The sequence below is a fragment of the Nomascus leucogenys genome, chromosome 11 (assembly GCF_006542625.1).
Source record: "Nomascus leucogenys isolate Asia chromosome 11, Asia_NLE_v1, whole genome shotgun sequence".
NCBI classification, from domain to species: domain Eukaryota; kingdom Metazoa; phylum Chordata; class Mammalia; order Primates; family Hylobatidae; genus Nomascus; species Nomascus leucogenys.
This window is the reverse complement of record NC_044391.1, coordinates 55727417-55742584: the sequence shown is the minus strand read 5'-3', so window position 1 is coordinate 55742584 and position 15168 is coordinate 55727417.

The following is a 15168-nucleotide window of genomic DNA, read 5'->3' as shown; positions in this document are numbered from 1 at the left end:
CTTGAGTGCCAGATCTTTCCACTAGAACAGTATACCCAAATGAGAAAGAACCAGAAAAGTCATTCTGGTAATATGACAAAACAGGGTTCTATAACACCCCCAAAAGATCACAGTAGCTCTCCAGCAATGGATCCAAACCAAAAAGCAATCTCTGAATTGCCAGACAAAGAATTCAGAAGGTTGATTATTAAGCTACTCAAGGAGGCATGAGAGAATGGTGAAAAACAACATTTAAAAAATATTTAATAGAGGATATGAATTAAAAAGTCTCCAGAGAAATAGATATCATACAGAAAAGACAATCACAACTTTTGGAAACAAAAGACACACTTGGATATAATTAAACTAAAATGCTTCTGCACAGCAAAAGAAACTATCATCAGAGTGAATAGGCAACCTATAGAATGGGAGAAAATTTTTGCAATCTATCCATCTGACAAAGGACTAATATCCAGAGTCTACAAATAACTTAAACAAATTTACAAGAAAAAAACAAACAACCCCATCAAAAAACTGGGCAAAGGATATGAACAGACACTTCTCAGAAGAAGACATTTATGCAGCCAACAAACATATGGAAAAAAGCTCATCATCACTGATCACCAGAGAAATGCAAGTCAAAACCACAATGAGATACCATCTCACGCCAGTTAGAATGGTGGTCATTAAAATGTCAGGAAACAACAGATGCTGGAGAGGATGTGGAGAAATAGGAACACTTTTAGGTGGGAGTGTAAGTTAGTTCAACTATTGTGGAAGACAGCATGGTGATTCCACAAGGATCTAGAACCAGAAATACCATTTGACCCTGCAATCCCATTACTGGGTATATACTCAAAAGATTATAAATTATTCTACTATAAAGATACATGCAAACATATGTTTATCGCAGCACTATTTACAATAGCAAAGACTTGGAACCAACCCAAATACCCACCAATGATAGACTGGATAAGGAAAATGTGGCACATATACACCATGGAATACTATGCAGTCATTAAAAAAGGATGAGTTCATGTCCTTTGCAGGGACATGGATGAAGCTGGAACCATCATTCTCAGCAAACTAACAAAAGAACAGAAAACCAAACACTGCCTGTTCTCACTCATAAGTGGCAGTTGAACAATGAGAAAACATGGACACAGGGAGGGAAACATCACACACTGGGGCCTGTCAGGGGGTGGAAGGCTAGGGGAGGGATAGCATTAGGAGAAATAGCTAATATAGATGAAAGGTGGATGGGTGCAGCAAACCACCATGGCACATGTATACCTATGTAACAAAATTGCGCATTCTGCACATGTACCCCAGAACTTAAAGTATAATTTTAAAAAAAGACACACTTAAAGAATTGCAAAATACACTGTAAAGTTTCAACAATAGACTTGAACAAGTAAAAGAAAGAACTTCAGAACTCAAAGACAAGGCTTTTGAATTAACCCAATCCAACAAAGACAAAGAAAAAAGAATTTTAAAAAATAAAGAACACCTCCAAGAAATTTGAGATTATGTTAAACGACCTAACAAAAATAATTGGTGTTACTGAGGAAGAAGAAAAATCTAAAAGTTTGGAAACTTATTGGAGGGAATAATTGAGGAAAATTTCCCTGGTTTTGATAGAAATCTAGATATTCAAACATAGGAAACTCAAAAACACCTGAGAAATTCATCACAGAAAGATTATTACCTAGGCACATAGTCATCAAGTTTTCTAAGGTCAAGATGAAGGACAGAATCTTCAGATTAACAGCAGAGCCCTGAAAGCTGGAAGGGATTGGGGTCCTACCTTTAGCCTCCTTAAGCAAAATAATTATCAGCCAAGAATTTTGTATCCAGAGAAACTAAGCTTCATAAATGAAGGACAGATAAAGTCATTTTTCAGACAAACAAATGCTGAGAGAATTTGCCACTACGAAGCCAACACTACAAGAAATGCTAAAAGGAGTTCTAAACCTTGAAACGAAACTTCAAAATACACCAAAATTGAGCCTCCTTAAAGCATAAATCTCACAGGACCTACAAAACAATAACACAATGGAAAAAAAACACAAGGTATTCAGGCAACAATTAGTATGATGAATAGAACAGTAACTCACATCTCAATACAAACATTGAATGTAAGTGGCCTAAATGTTCCACTTACAAGATGTGGAATGGTAGAAGGGATAAAAATCCATTAACCAAGTATATTCTGTCTTCAAGAGACTCATCTAATACATAAGGACTCACATAAACTGAAGGTAAAGGGGTAGAAAAAGATATTCCAGCAAATGGACACCAAAAGTGAGCAGGAGTAGCTATTCTGACATCAGACAAAACAGACTTTAAGCAATAACAGTTAAAAAAGACAAAAAGGGACATTATATAATAATAAAAGGATTCATCAAACAGGAAAATATCACAATCCTAAATTCATATGCAGCTAACACTGGAGCTCTCAAATTTATAGAACAATTATTAATAGACCTAAAAAATGAGATAGATGGCAACACAATAATAATGGGGGACTTCAATAATCCAGTGACAACACTAGACAGGTGATCAAGAGAGAAAGTCAACAAAGAAACAATGGACTTGAACCATACTCTGGAACAAATGAACTTAACAGATATTTACAGAACATTCTACCCAACAACTGCAGAATATACATTTTTTCATAAGCACATGGAACATTCTCCAAGATAGGCCTTATGATAGGCCACAAAACGAGTCTCAATACATTTAAGATAATCAAAGTTATATCAACTACTCTCTCAGACCACAGTGGAACCAAATTGGAAATTAACTCCAAAAAGAACCCTCAAACTACACAAATACATAAAAATAAAATAATCTGCTCTTGAATGACCTTTGGGTCAACAATGGAATCAAGATGGAAATTGAAAAATTCTTTCAACTGAATAATAATAGTAACACAACTTAAAACCTCTGGGATACAGCAAAAGTGGTGTTAGTACAACTAGACAATCTAAGGTCATACCTCAAGGAATTAGAGAAACAAGAACAAACCAGACTCAAACCTAGCAGAAGAAAAGAAATAACAAAGATTAGAGCAAAAAAGAATGAAATTGAAACAAAAAATACAAAAGATAAATGAAACAAAAAGCTGATTCTTTGAAAAGACAAACAAAATCAATAGACCAGGTTCCATCTCCTCCACTCCAGTAGTTCCTAGGTGACTCTACCATAGCCTCTCTTATCCTATGACCTGCTGGTACTGAGAGATCCATAGGGAGGATGCGAAAATATCCAGAGGCTGCAAAATGGAATCATGTTTGATAGTGTTATAAACAATATGTCAGGCACTGTTCTAAGAAATATTCAGATAGTAACTCATGATATCAAAATGTAGTGTGAGTGGGACATTGTGAATTTAAGCTCAGTTTGACTACAAGAAAAAACTAGCAATCCTGAGAGGACCCAAAGACCCTCTGAAGGAAGCAGACTGCTCTTGAAGGACCCAGGGGATGCCCTAAATACTGTGAATGCCCCAACTGTGGAAGTGTGAAAAGGGGGAATCCTCTCCCAAACACACACCCCCACTGGAGAAACTGAAGATCTGTTTGTGGGAGAAGTTTCTGACCTTACCTGGAGCTGAGCCAGTTTAGAAAGCCAAGTGAAATACAGGAGTAGAGGAAGCAGCAGAAAGGCCCAGGGAGCCCACTGCATCCCCTAGCAGGCCATTCCTGCCTGGCACCACAGGGATCCATTGGGTGGGTGACCAGAGTAGCAGGGGACATAACTCCACAAGGAGAAGGAAATCTCTAGCTGAACTCTGTAACAATTTGAATGGGGCAAGAAGCCTCCTGGCCAGAACTCGAGGGAGGGCGCAAATCTGGTGTGCAGACTCCACAGGTGGAGGAAGAACCAACCCCTTTTCTCTCGCATCTGGAAGGCGGGTAACCCAGGGCAAGCTGTCAACCCAGTCACACCCTCCACCTAGAAACAGACTTGAGGCTGTTATGCGGGCATGATGGGAGTGAGTCTGGCCCTTCATTTTGCATGGCAGCTGGATGAGGCCTGTGACTGCTGGCTTTACCCCACTTTCCTGACAACCAGCATGACTCAGGAAAGGCAGCCACAATTCTCCAAGGTACAAAACTCCAGGGACCTGGGAATCCCACCTCTAGCCTCCAGAGCAGCCACAGCAAGACCCGACCAAGGACAGTCTGATCTCAGGCACGCCTAGCCCTGCCCCCACCTGATGATCCTTCTCTATCATCCACCCTGGTCATGGAAGTCAAAAGGGCATACAATCGTGGGAGTTCTAAGGTCCCGCCCACCACCAGTTTCTCTTTATGCTACTATTACAGCTGATGCTTTCTGGAAAGCGCCACCTCCTGGCAGGAGGCCAACTGGCACAAAAACAAAACATTAAACCAGCAAATCTAAGAACCCTCACAGAGTCCATTTCAATTCCTTGCCACCTCCACAGGAACAGGTGCTAGTATCCACAGCTGAGAGACCCATAAATAGTTCATATCACAGGACTCTGTGCAGACAATCCCCAGTACCAGCCCAGAGCCATGTAGACTTGCTGGATGGCTAGAACCAAAGAAAGATAACAATCACTGCAGATTGGCTCACAGGAAGCCACATCCATAAGAAAAAGGGAAGAAAACTACATCAAGGGAACACCCTGTAGGACAAAGGAATCTGAACAGCCTCCAACCCTAGACCTTCTCTCTGATAGAGCCTACCCAAATGAGAAAGAACCAGAAAACCAAACATGGCAATACAACAAAACAAGGCTCTTCAACACCGCCAGAAAATCACACTAGTTCACCAGCAATGGATCCAAACCAAAAAGAAAACCCTGATTTACCTGAAAAAGAATTCAGGAGGTTAGTTATTAAGCTAAACAAGGAGGAACCAGAGAAAGGTGAAGTCCAATGCACAAGGAAATACAAAAAAAAAAAAAAATACAAGAAGTGAAGTGAGAAATATTCAAGGAAATAGATAGCTTAAAGGAAAAACAATCAAAAGTTCATGAAACTTTGGACACACTTTTAGAAATGGCAAATGCTCTGGAAAGTCTCAGCAACAGAATTCAACAAGTAGAAGAAAGAAATTCAGAGCTCAAAGACAAGGTCTTTGAATTAACCCAGTCCAATGAAGACAAAGAAAAAATAAGAAGAAAATATGAAGAAAGTCTCCAAGAAGTCTGGGATAATGTTAAATGACAAAACTTAAGGATAATCAGTGTTCCTGAAGGAGAAGAGAATTCTAAAAGCTTCAAAAAAGTATTTGGGGGAATAATAGAGGAAAACCTCCCTGGCCTTGCTAGAGACCTAGACATCCAAATACAAGATGCACAAAGAACACCTGGAAAATTCATCACAAAAAGGTCTTTGCATACACATTGTCATCAGGTTATCTAAAGTTAAGATGAAGGAAAGACTCTTAAGAGTTGTGAGACAGAAGCATCAGGTAACCTATAAATGAAAACATATCAGATTAATAGCAGATTTCTCAGCAGAAACCCTACAAGCTAGCAGGGATTGGTGCCCTATCTTTAGCCTCCTCAGACAAAACAATTGTGAGCCAAGACTTTTGTATCCAGTGAAACTAAGCATCATATATGAAGGAAATACATGGTCATTTTCAGACAAACAGATGCTGAGAGAATTTGCCATTACCAAGCCACCACTACAAGAACTACTAAAAGGAGCTCTAAATCTTGAAACAAACCCTGGAAACACATCAAAACAGAAACTCTTTAAAACTTAAATCACACAGGACCTACAAAACAAAAAATACATGTTAAAAAGAAAAAGCAAAAAACAAAAGTACACAGTCAACAAAATGCATGATAAATGCAATGATACCTCATATTTCAACACTAACATTGAATGTAAATGATGTAAATGCTCCACTTAAAAGATACGGAACCACAGAATGGACAAGAACTTATAAACCAACTATCTGCTGCCTTCAGGAGACTCACCTAACATATAAGGACTCACAGAAACTTAAAGTAAAGGGGTGGAAAAAGGCATTTCATACAAATGGACACCAAAAGTGATCAGGGTAGCTATTCCTATATCAGACAAAACAAATTTTAAAGCAACAGCAGTTAAAAGAGACAAGGGGGGACATTATATAATGGTAAAAGGCCTTGTCCAACAGGAAAATATCACAGTCCTAAACATATACACACTTAACATTGGAGCTTCCAAATTTATAAAACAATTACCAATAGACCTAAAAAATAAGATAGACAGCAACACGATAATAGTGGAGGAATTCAGTACTCCACTGACAGCACTAGATGGGTCATCAAGATAGAAAGTCAACAAAGAAACAATGGATTTAAACCAAACCTTGGAACAAATAGACTTTACAGCTATATACAGAACATTTTAACCACCAACTGCAGAATACACATTCTATTCAACAGTGCACGGAAATTTCACCAAGATAGACCATGTGATAGGCTATAAAATGAGACTCAATAAATATAAGAAAATTGAAATTATATCAAGCACTCTCTCAGACCACTGTGGAATAAAACTGGAAAACAACTCCAAAAAGAACTTTCAAAACCATGCAAATACATGGAAATTAATAACTTGCTCCTGAATGAGCACTGAGTCAAAAAGGAAATCAAGATGGAAATTTAAAAATTCCTCAAACTGAATGACAGTAATGACAACCTACCAAAACCTCTGGGATACAGCAAAGGCAGTGCTAAGATAAAATTTATAGCCCTAAATGCCTACATTCAAAAGACTGAAACACCAAACTGACATTCTAAGGTCACACCTCAAGGAACTAGAGAAGCAAGAACAAACCAAACCCAAACCCAGCAGAAGAAAAGAAATAACTAATATCGGAGCAGATCTAAATGAAATTGAAACAAAAAAATACAAAAGATAAATGAAACAAAAAGCTGATTTTTTGAAATAAAATTGATAGACCAATAGCAAGATTAACTAAGAAAAGAGGGAAAATCCAAATAACCTCGCTAAGAAACGAAACAGAAGATATTACTACTAACACACTGAAATACAAAAGATCATTCAAGGCTACTTTGAACACCTTTATGCACGTAAACTAGAGGACCTGGAACAGACGGATAAATTCTGAAAAGATACAAACCTCGTAGCTTAAATCAGGAAGAATTAGATACCCTGCACAGACCAGTGAAAAGCAATTAGATTGAAATGGTAATTTAAAAATTACTAACAAAGTTCAGGACCGGACAGATTCCCATAGAATTCTACCAGATATTCAAAGAATTGGTACCAATAGTTTTGACACTACTCCACAAGATAAAGAAGGAATCCTCCCTAATTCACTCTGTGAAGCCAGCATCACCCTAATACCAAAACAAGAGAAGGGCATAATCAAAAACTAAAACTACAGACCAATATCCTTGATTGACATAGATGCTAAAATTCTTAACAAAATACCAGCTAACTAAATCCAACAACATATCAAAAAGATAATCCACCATGATCAAGTGAGTTTCATCCCAGGGATGTAGGGATGAAATAGAAACTAGAAAAATAATTCTTAAAAAACAATAGAAAGAAGAATAGAATGAAACAGTGAATTGTTTTTTTGTTGTTGTTGTTGTTGTTGTTGTTTTGGTAGAGATGGAGTCTTGCTATTTTGCCTAGGCTGGTTTCAAACTCCTGGCCTCAAGTGATCCTCTCTCCTTGGCCTCCCAAAGTGCTGGAATTACAAACATGAGCCATGGAACCCAACTTGCATCTGCTTCTTAAATGCCATCAGCTGAATGGTCTTTATGCCAAAGAGGAATATTTTGGGGTAGCATATTGTGGTCTTCCACAAAACAAAACGGCTCATCCTTAAACTCATAAAACTACAAGCAAGTGTTAATGCAGCAACCCTCCCTGACTCCATGACTGTGGCATTATAGAGTTGATATCCTAACCGTCTTTGTCCCAGAGTTTTGTTTCCCAGGCTACTTTATTCAGGCACACACACCAGTACTTCAGAACATGTATAATCATCCATGCTTCAGGGAACTTTGAGGAATCACTGTTTAAAAAATTACTTAACACATCTTGATGTAATAATCCTCACAGCTCATGATTGTTATCCTGGGGACACAACATTGGATAGAAATAAAAATGATGTGTAGTTCCTTTTTACATATATATATATATATATATACACACACACACACACACATATATATACACACACATATATACACACACACATATATATACATGTACATATATACACATTACATATATATATATACACTACACACACACACACACACACATATATATATATATATATATATATATATATATATATATATATATTTTTTTTTTTTTTTTTTTTTTTTTTTTGAGATAGAGTCTCACTTTGATGCCCAGGCTGGAATGAAGTGGTGTGGTCTCAACTTCCTGGGCTCAGGTGATTCTCCCACTTCAGCCTCCTGAGTCGCTGGGACTACAAGCATGTGCCACCATACCCAGCTAATTTTTTGTAGAGATGGGGTTTCACTATGTTCCCTAGGCTGGTCTTGAACTCCTGGGCTCAAGTGATCCACCCACCTCAGCCTTTCAAAGTGCTGGGATTACAGGTGTGAGCCGCTGTGCCTGGACCAATGTTTAGTTCTTAAATAAGATATAGGGAACTAGGAGAGATTTTACAAATTTAATCTTGGTACTGATACAGCTCTGATGACTGGAGGAACACCAGGGTCCTTGGTCTGGCTCCAATAGGATTAATGTCACAGACACACTTGGAGTGCTTTTGAGGAGTGAAAAGTTTACTAGGCAACAAAGAAGAGAACAGCTCCCCTGTACAGAGACAAAGGAGGAGGGCTTGGAACAAAGAGAAACCTCATGTGCGGCAGAAAGGTGGTCTATTATATTGGGAGGGTGAAGGAGGTGGTGTCTGGTTTGCACAAGGCCCAGAGGATTAGTTTAACCAGGTGTGTCATTCACGTAGCCCTAAAAAACCTGGCCCTCCCACCTTAGCCCTTTACTATGCAAATGCGGGTCGCCATGATGGTTTGAACACATACTGTTATGTCAGGGTAGCCATGACACTTGGCATACCTGGTGACAAGGAGAAGATGGCAGGAATCGCCATGTTGGGTAGACCCAGTTTCTATTTGCTGGTATTTGCATATCAAAGTTTGCTGGCCTGACTCCTTTTTTTTTTTTTTGAACTTTCTTCTTTTTTTGTATATATATATTTTTTTCTTATACTTTAAGTTCTAGGGTACATGTGCACAACGAGCAGGTTTGTTACATATGTACACATGTGCTATGTTGGTGTGCTGCACCCATTAACTCATCATTTATATTAGGTATATCTCCTAATGCTATCCCCCCCCAACCCCACAACAGGCCCCAGGGTGTAATGTTCCCCTTCCTGTGTCCAAGTGTTCTCATTGTTCAATTCCCACCTATGAGTGAGAACATGCAGTATTTGTTTTTTTTTTTTCCTTGCCATAGTTTGCTGAGAATGATGGTTTCCAGCTTCATCCATGTCCCTACAAAGGACATGAACTCATCCTTCTTTATGGCTGCATAGTATTCCATGGTGTATAACATCTTTATTTCCACCTTCATTTCTTTATGTACCCAGTAGTCATTCAGGAGCAGGTTGTTCAGTTTCCATGTAGTTGAGCAGTTTTGAATAAATTTCTTAATCCTAAGCTCTAGTTTGATTGCACTGTGGTCTGAGAGACAGTTTGTTATAATTTCTGTTCTTTTACATTTGCTGAAGAGTGATTTACTTCCACCTATGTGGTGCTGAGAAGAATGTATATTCTGCTGCTTTGGGGTGGAGAGCTCTGTAGATGTCTATTAAGTCCACTTGGTGCAGAGCTGAGTTCAATTCCTGGATATCCTTGTTAACTTTCTGTCTCGTCGATCTGTCTAATGTTGACAGTGGGGTGTTAAAGTCTCCCATTATTATTGTGTGGGAGTCTAAGTCTCTTTGTAGGTCACTCAGGACTTGCTTTATGAATCTGGGTGCTCCTGCATTGGGAGCATATATATTTAGGATAGTTAGCTCTTCTTGTTGAATTGATCCCTTTACCATTATGTATGGTCTTCTTTGTCTCTTTTGATCTTTGTTGGTTTAAAGTCTGTTTTATCTGAGACTAGGATTGCAACCCCTGCCTTTTTTTGTTTTCCATCTGCTTGGTAGATCTTCCTCCATCCCTTTATTTTGAGCTTATGTGTGTCTCTGCACATGAGATGGGTTTCCTGAATACAGCACACTGATGGGTCTTGACTCTTTATCCAATTTACCAGTCTGTGTCTTTTAATTTGATCATTTAGCCCATTTTCCTTTAAGGTTAATATTGTTATGTGTGAATTTGATCCTGTCATTGTGGTGTTAGCTGGTTATTTTGCTTGTTAGTTGATGCAGTTTCTTCCTAGCATTGATGGTCTTTAGAATTTGGCATGTTTTTCGGTGGCTGGTACCCATTGTTCCCTTCCTTCAGGAGCTCTTGTAAGGCAGGCCTGGTGGTGACAAAATCTCCCAGCATTTGCTTGTCTGTAAAGGATTTTATTTCACCTTTACTTGTGAAGCTTAGTTTGGCTAGGTATGAAATTCTGGGTGGAAAATTCTTTTCTTTAAGAATGTTGAATATTGGCCCCCACTCTCTTCTGGCTTGTAGAGTTTCTACCAAGAGATCCACTGTTAGTCTGATGGGCTTCCCTTTGTGGGTAACCCGACCTTTCTCTTTGGCTGCCCTTAACATTTTTTTCTTCATTTCAAGTTTGGTGAATCTGACAATTATGTGTCTTGGAGTTGCTCTTCTTGAGGAATATCTTTGTGGTGTTCTCTGTGTTTCCTTTGAATGTTGGCCTGCCTTGCTAGATTGAGGAAGTTCTCCTGGATAATATCCTGAAGAGTGTTTTCCAACTTGGTTCCATTCTCCCTGTCACTTTCAGGTACACCAATCAGACATAGATTTTGTCTCTTCACATAGTCCCATATTTCTTGGAGGCTTTGTTCATTTCTTTTTGCTCTGTTTTCTCAAAACTTCTCTTTTGCTTCATATCATTCATTCGATCTTCCATCACTGATTGAATCAGCTTCTTCCAGTTGATTGAATCAGCTACTGAAACTTGCGCATGCGTCACATAGTTCTCGTGCCATGGTTTTCAGCTCCATCAGGTCATTTAAGGTCTTCTCTATGCTGTTTATTCTAGTTAGCCATTCATCTAATCTTTTTTCAAGATTTTTAGCTTCTTTGCAATGGGTTCGAACATCTTCCTTTAGCTCAGAGAAGTTTGTTATTCCTATCATCTGAAGCCTTCTTCTCTCACCTCATCAAAGTCATTCTCCGTCCAGCTTTGTTCTGTTGCTGGTGAGGAGCTGCATTACTTTTGAGGAGAAGAGGTGCTCTGATTTTTAGAATTTTCAGCTTTTCTGCTCTGGTTTCTCACCATCTTTGTGATTTTATCTACCTTTGGTCTTTGATGATGGTGATGTACAGATGGGGTCTTGGTGTGGATATCCTTTCTGTTTGTTAGTTTTCCTTTTAATAGTCAGGAGCCTCAGCTTCAGGTCTGTTGGAGTTTGCTGGAGGTCCCCTCCAGACCCTGTTTTCCTGCAGCGGAGGCTGCAGAACCACAAATATTGCAGAACGGCAAATGCCGCTGCCTGATCGTTCCTCTGGAAGCTTCATCTCAGAGGTGCACCCAATCATATAAGGTGTCAGTCAGCCCCTACTGGAAAGTGCCTCCCAGTTAGGCTACTTGGGGGTCACGGACCCACTTAAGGAGGCAGTCTGTCCATTCTCGGATCTCAAACTGTGTGCTGGGAGAACCACTGCTCTCTTCAAAGCTCAGTTGGAAATGCAGAAATCACCCATCTTCTGCATCACTCACACTGGGAGCTGTAGACTGGAGCTGTTCCTATTCGGCCATCTTGGAACCTCTAACGTGAAAAGAAATTTCTTGTTTACAGTTATGAAGCCTGACAAGTGCAAATCAAGAAGGTGCATCTGGTGATGGCCTTCCTACTCTTGGGGACCCTGCAGAGTCCCAAGGTGGCACAGGGCATCATGTGGTGAGGGAGCTGAGCATGGAGACATGCTAGGTCAGATCTCTCTTCCTCTTCTTATAAGCCAGTATTTCCACATCCATGATAAACCATTAATCCATTAATCTGTGAATGGATTAGTCTATTTATAAGGACCAAGCCTTCATGATCCAATCACCACTTAAAGGCCCTACCTTTCAATATTGCTACATTGGAATTTAAGTTTCAATGCAAGTTTTGGAGGAGACATTCAGACCATACCATTATTCCCCTGAGCTCCTAAAACGTGTGTTCTTCTCACATAGAAATATGTTCATTCCACCCCCAAAGCCCCAAAGTCTTAACTTGTTCCCACACCAACTCTAAAGGCCAAAGTCCAAAGTCTCATCTGTGAGCCTGTAAAAGACCCACTCCCATTCCAAAAGAGAGAAAATAGGCAAGAAGAAAGGCATAACAGGCCTGAAGCAAGTTTAAAACCCAAGAAAGTAGACTTTAGGTCCTAAGACTCCAAAATAATCTCCTTTGACTCCATGTCTGGCACCCTCTGCACTTTGGCTTGATGATTTGGTCCCCCAAAGCCTCAAGCAGGCCTGCCCCTATGACTTTGCTAGGCTTAGTCCATTCAACTCTCCCATGCTGGCATTGCACATTGGTAGCTCTAAAGGTCTGGAGTTTCAGCAGCAGTTCTACTCCCATCACTCCACTAAGCATGGCCCTAGTGAGGACTCTCCGCAGTGGCCTTACTCCCACAGCCACACCAGCCCCATGGTGGGGACTCTGTAGCAGCTCCCACCCCACATTTCTGTTCAGTATTGCTTTGATTAAGGCTCTCTGTGGTGGCTCCACCACTGTGACACATCTCTGCTGAGAACCTCAGAATTTTGAAGCCATTCTTTGAAATCTGGGTGGAGGCTGCCAAGCCTCCACAGCTCTCATTTTCTGAAAGCCTGCAGAATTAACACCACATGGACACTACCAAAGTTTATAACTTGTGCCTTGCAGAGCTGCAACATGAGCATCACCTGGGGCAACTTGACCCATGACTGAGGCAGCCATGGAGCACTGTGCTAAAATGTAGGAAGCAGAATCCTGAGGCAACCCTGGGCAGTGAACCCATGAAGATTACCCCAGGCCTATCCCCTGAAAGCATTCTGCCCTCCTAGACCTCTAGGCCTGTGATGATAGAGGCAGCATTGAAGATCTCTGAAATGTCTACAGGGTATTTTTTCCATTGTTTTGAGAAATAGTACCTGACTCTTTTTCACCTTTGCTAATCTTTTTAGCAAATGGTCCTGCACTCTTGGTTTCCTCTCCTGAACATGATTTTTCACTCTACATGGCCAGGCTGAAAGTTTTTCAAATATTTCTACTCTGCTTCCCCTTTAATTATAAATTATGTTTTTAAATTGTTTCTTTGTTCCTGAATCTCAGTGAAAGTGGCCAAAAGCAACCATGCAGCTCCTTCTATTTTGTTTAGACATTTCTTCTGCCACATGCCCTAGTTCATCAATCTCAAGTTTGATGAACAAAGCTCTCAAGTATTGACACAGCTCAGCCAAGTTCTTGTCCAATTTATAACAAGGATGGCCTTTCCACCAGTTTCCAAAAACTTGCTCCTCAGTTTCATCTGAAATTTTACAGAATGTCTTTTACTGTCCATATTTCTTTTTATTATTATACTTTAAGTTCTGGGGTACATGTGCACAATGTGCAGGTTTGTTACACAGGTATACATGTGCCATGGTGGTTTGCTGCACCCATCAACTCATCATTTACATTAGGTATTTCTCCTAATGCTATCCATCCCCCAGCCCTCCAGCCCCTGACAGGCCCCAGTGTGTGATGTTCCCCATCCTGTGTCCAAGTGTTTCCATTTTTCAATTCCCACCTAAGAGTGAGAACGTGCGGTGTTTGGTTTTCTGTCCTTGTGATAGTTTGCTGAGAATGATGGTTTCCAGCTTCATCCATGTCCCTGCAAAAGACATGAACTCATCCTTTTTTATGGCTGCATAGTATTCCATGGTGTATATGTGCCACATTTTCTTAATCCAGTCTATCATTGATGGACATTTGGGTTGGTTCCAAGTCTTTGCTATTGTGAATAGTGCCACAATAAACATACATGTGCATGTGTCTTTATTGTAGAATGATTTATAATCCTTTAGGTACATACCCAGTAATGGAATCACTGGGTCAAATGGTATTGCTAGTTCTAGATCCTTGAGGAATCGCCACACAGTCTTCCACAGTGGTTGAACTAATTTACACTCCCATCAACAGTATAAAACATTCTATTTCTCCACATCCTCTCCAGCATCTGTTGTTTCCTGACTTTAATGATCACCATTCTAAGTGGTGTGAGATGGTATCTCATTGTGGTTTTGATTGGCATTTCTCTGATGACCAGTGATGATGAGTACTTTTTCATGTCTGTTGGCTGCATGTCTTCTTTTGAGAAGTGTCTTTTCGTATCTTTTGCCCACTTTTTGATGGGGTTGTTTGGGTTTTTTTTTTAACTTATTTAAGTTCTTTGTAGATTCTGGATATTAGCCCTTTGTCAGATGGTTAGATAGCAAAAATTTTCTCTCACTCTGTAGGTTGCCTGTTCACTCTGATGGTAGCTTCTTTCATATTTCTATCAGCATTCTGGTCATAACCACTTAACCAATCTCTAAGAAGTTCCATGTTTTTCCTAGTCTTATTGTATTGTAGGCCCCCACCAGAATATAGGCTTTTTCTAGCCTACCCTTCCAAATTCTTTCAGCTTCTGCCCAGTATTGACTTTTAAAGCTGCTTCCACATTTTCAAGGGTTTGTAATTAGCAACATGTGTGTTCCTGAAAAAAGTTGAATGTGATTAAGATCTTGCATGCAAAAACTGTGTGCTGGCAGACCTGTTGAGATATCCCATGGGGAAGTGAGTGAAAGTATATTTCTTTCAAAAGTGAAGGCTGATTGCTTCTGAGAGGCTGTTTGAACTATGCATTGAATTGAACATATTAGCAAAATATGTAAACAGCAAACTATTTTCCAGCTGTTGGTTTGATGAAGTCAGTAATTTGGTAATTTAGACATGGGAGATTCATGGAGGATACCACAGCATTCAGGTTATGATGATTTACTGTGAGGTGTCATTCATTTATATCATGTTTGAGCACTGGCCAAA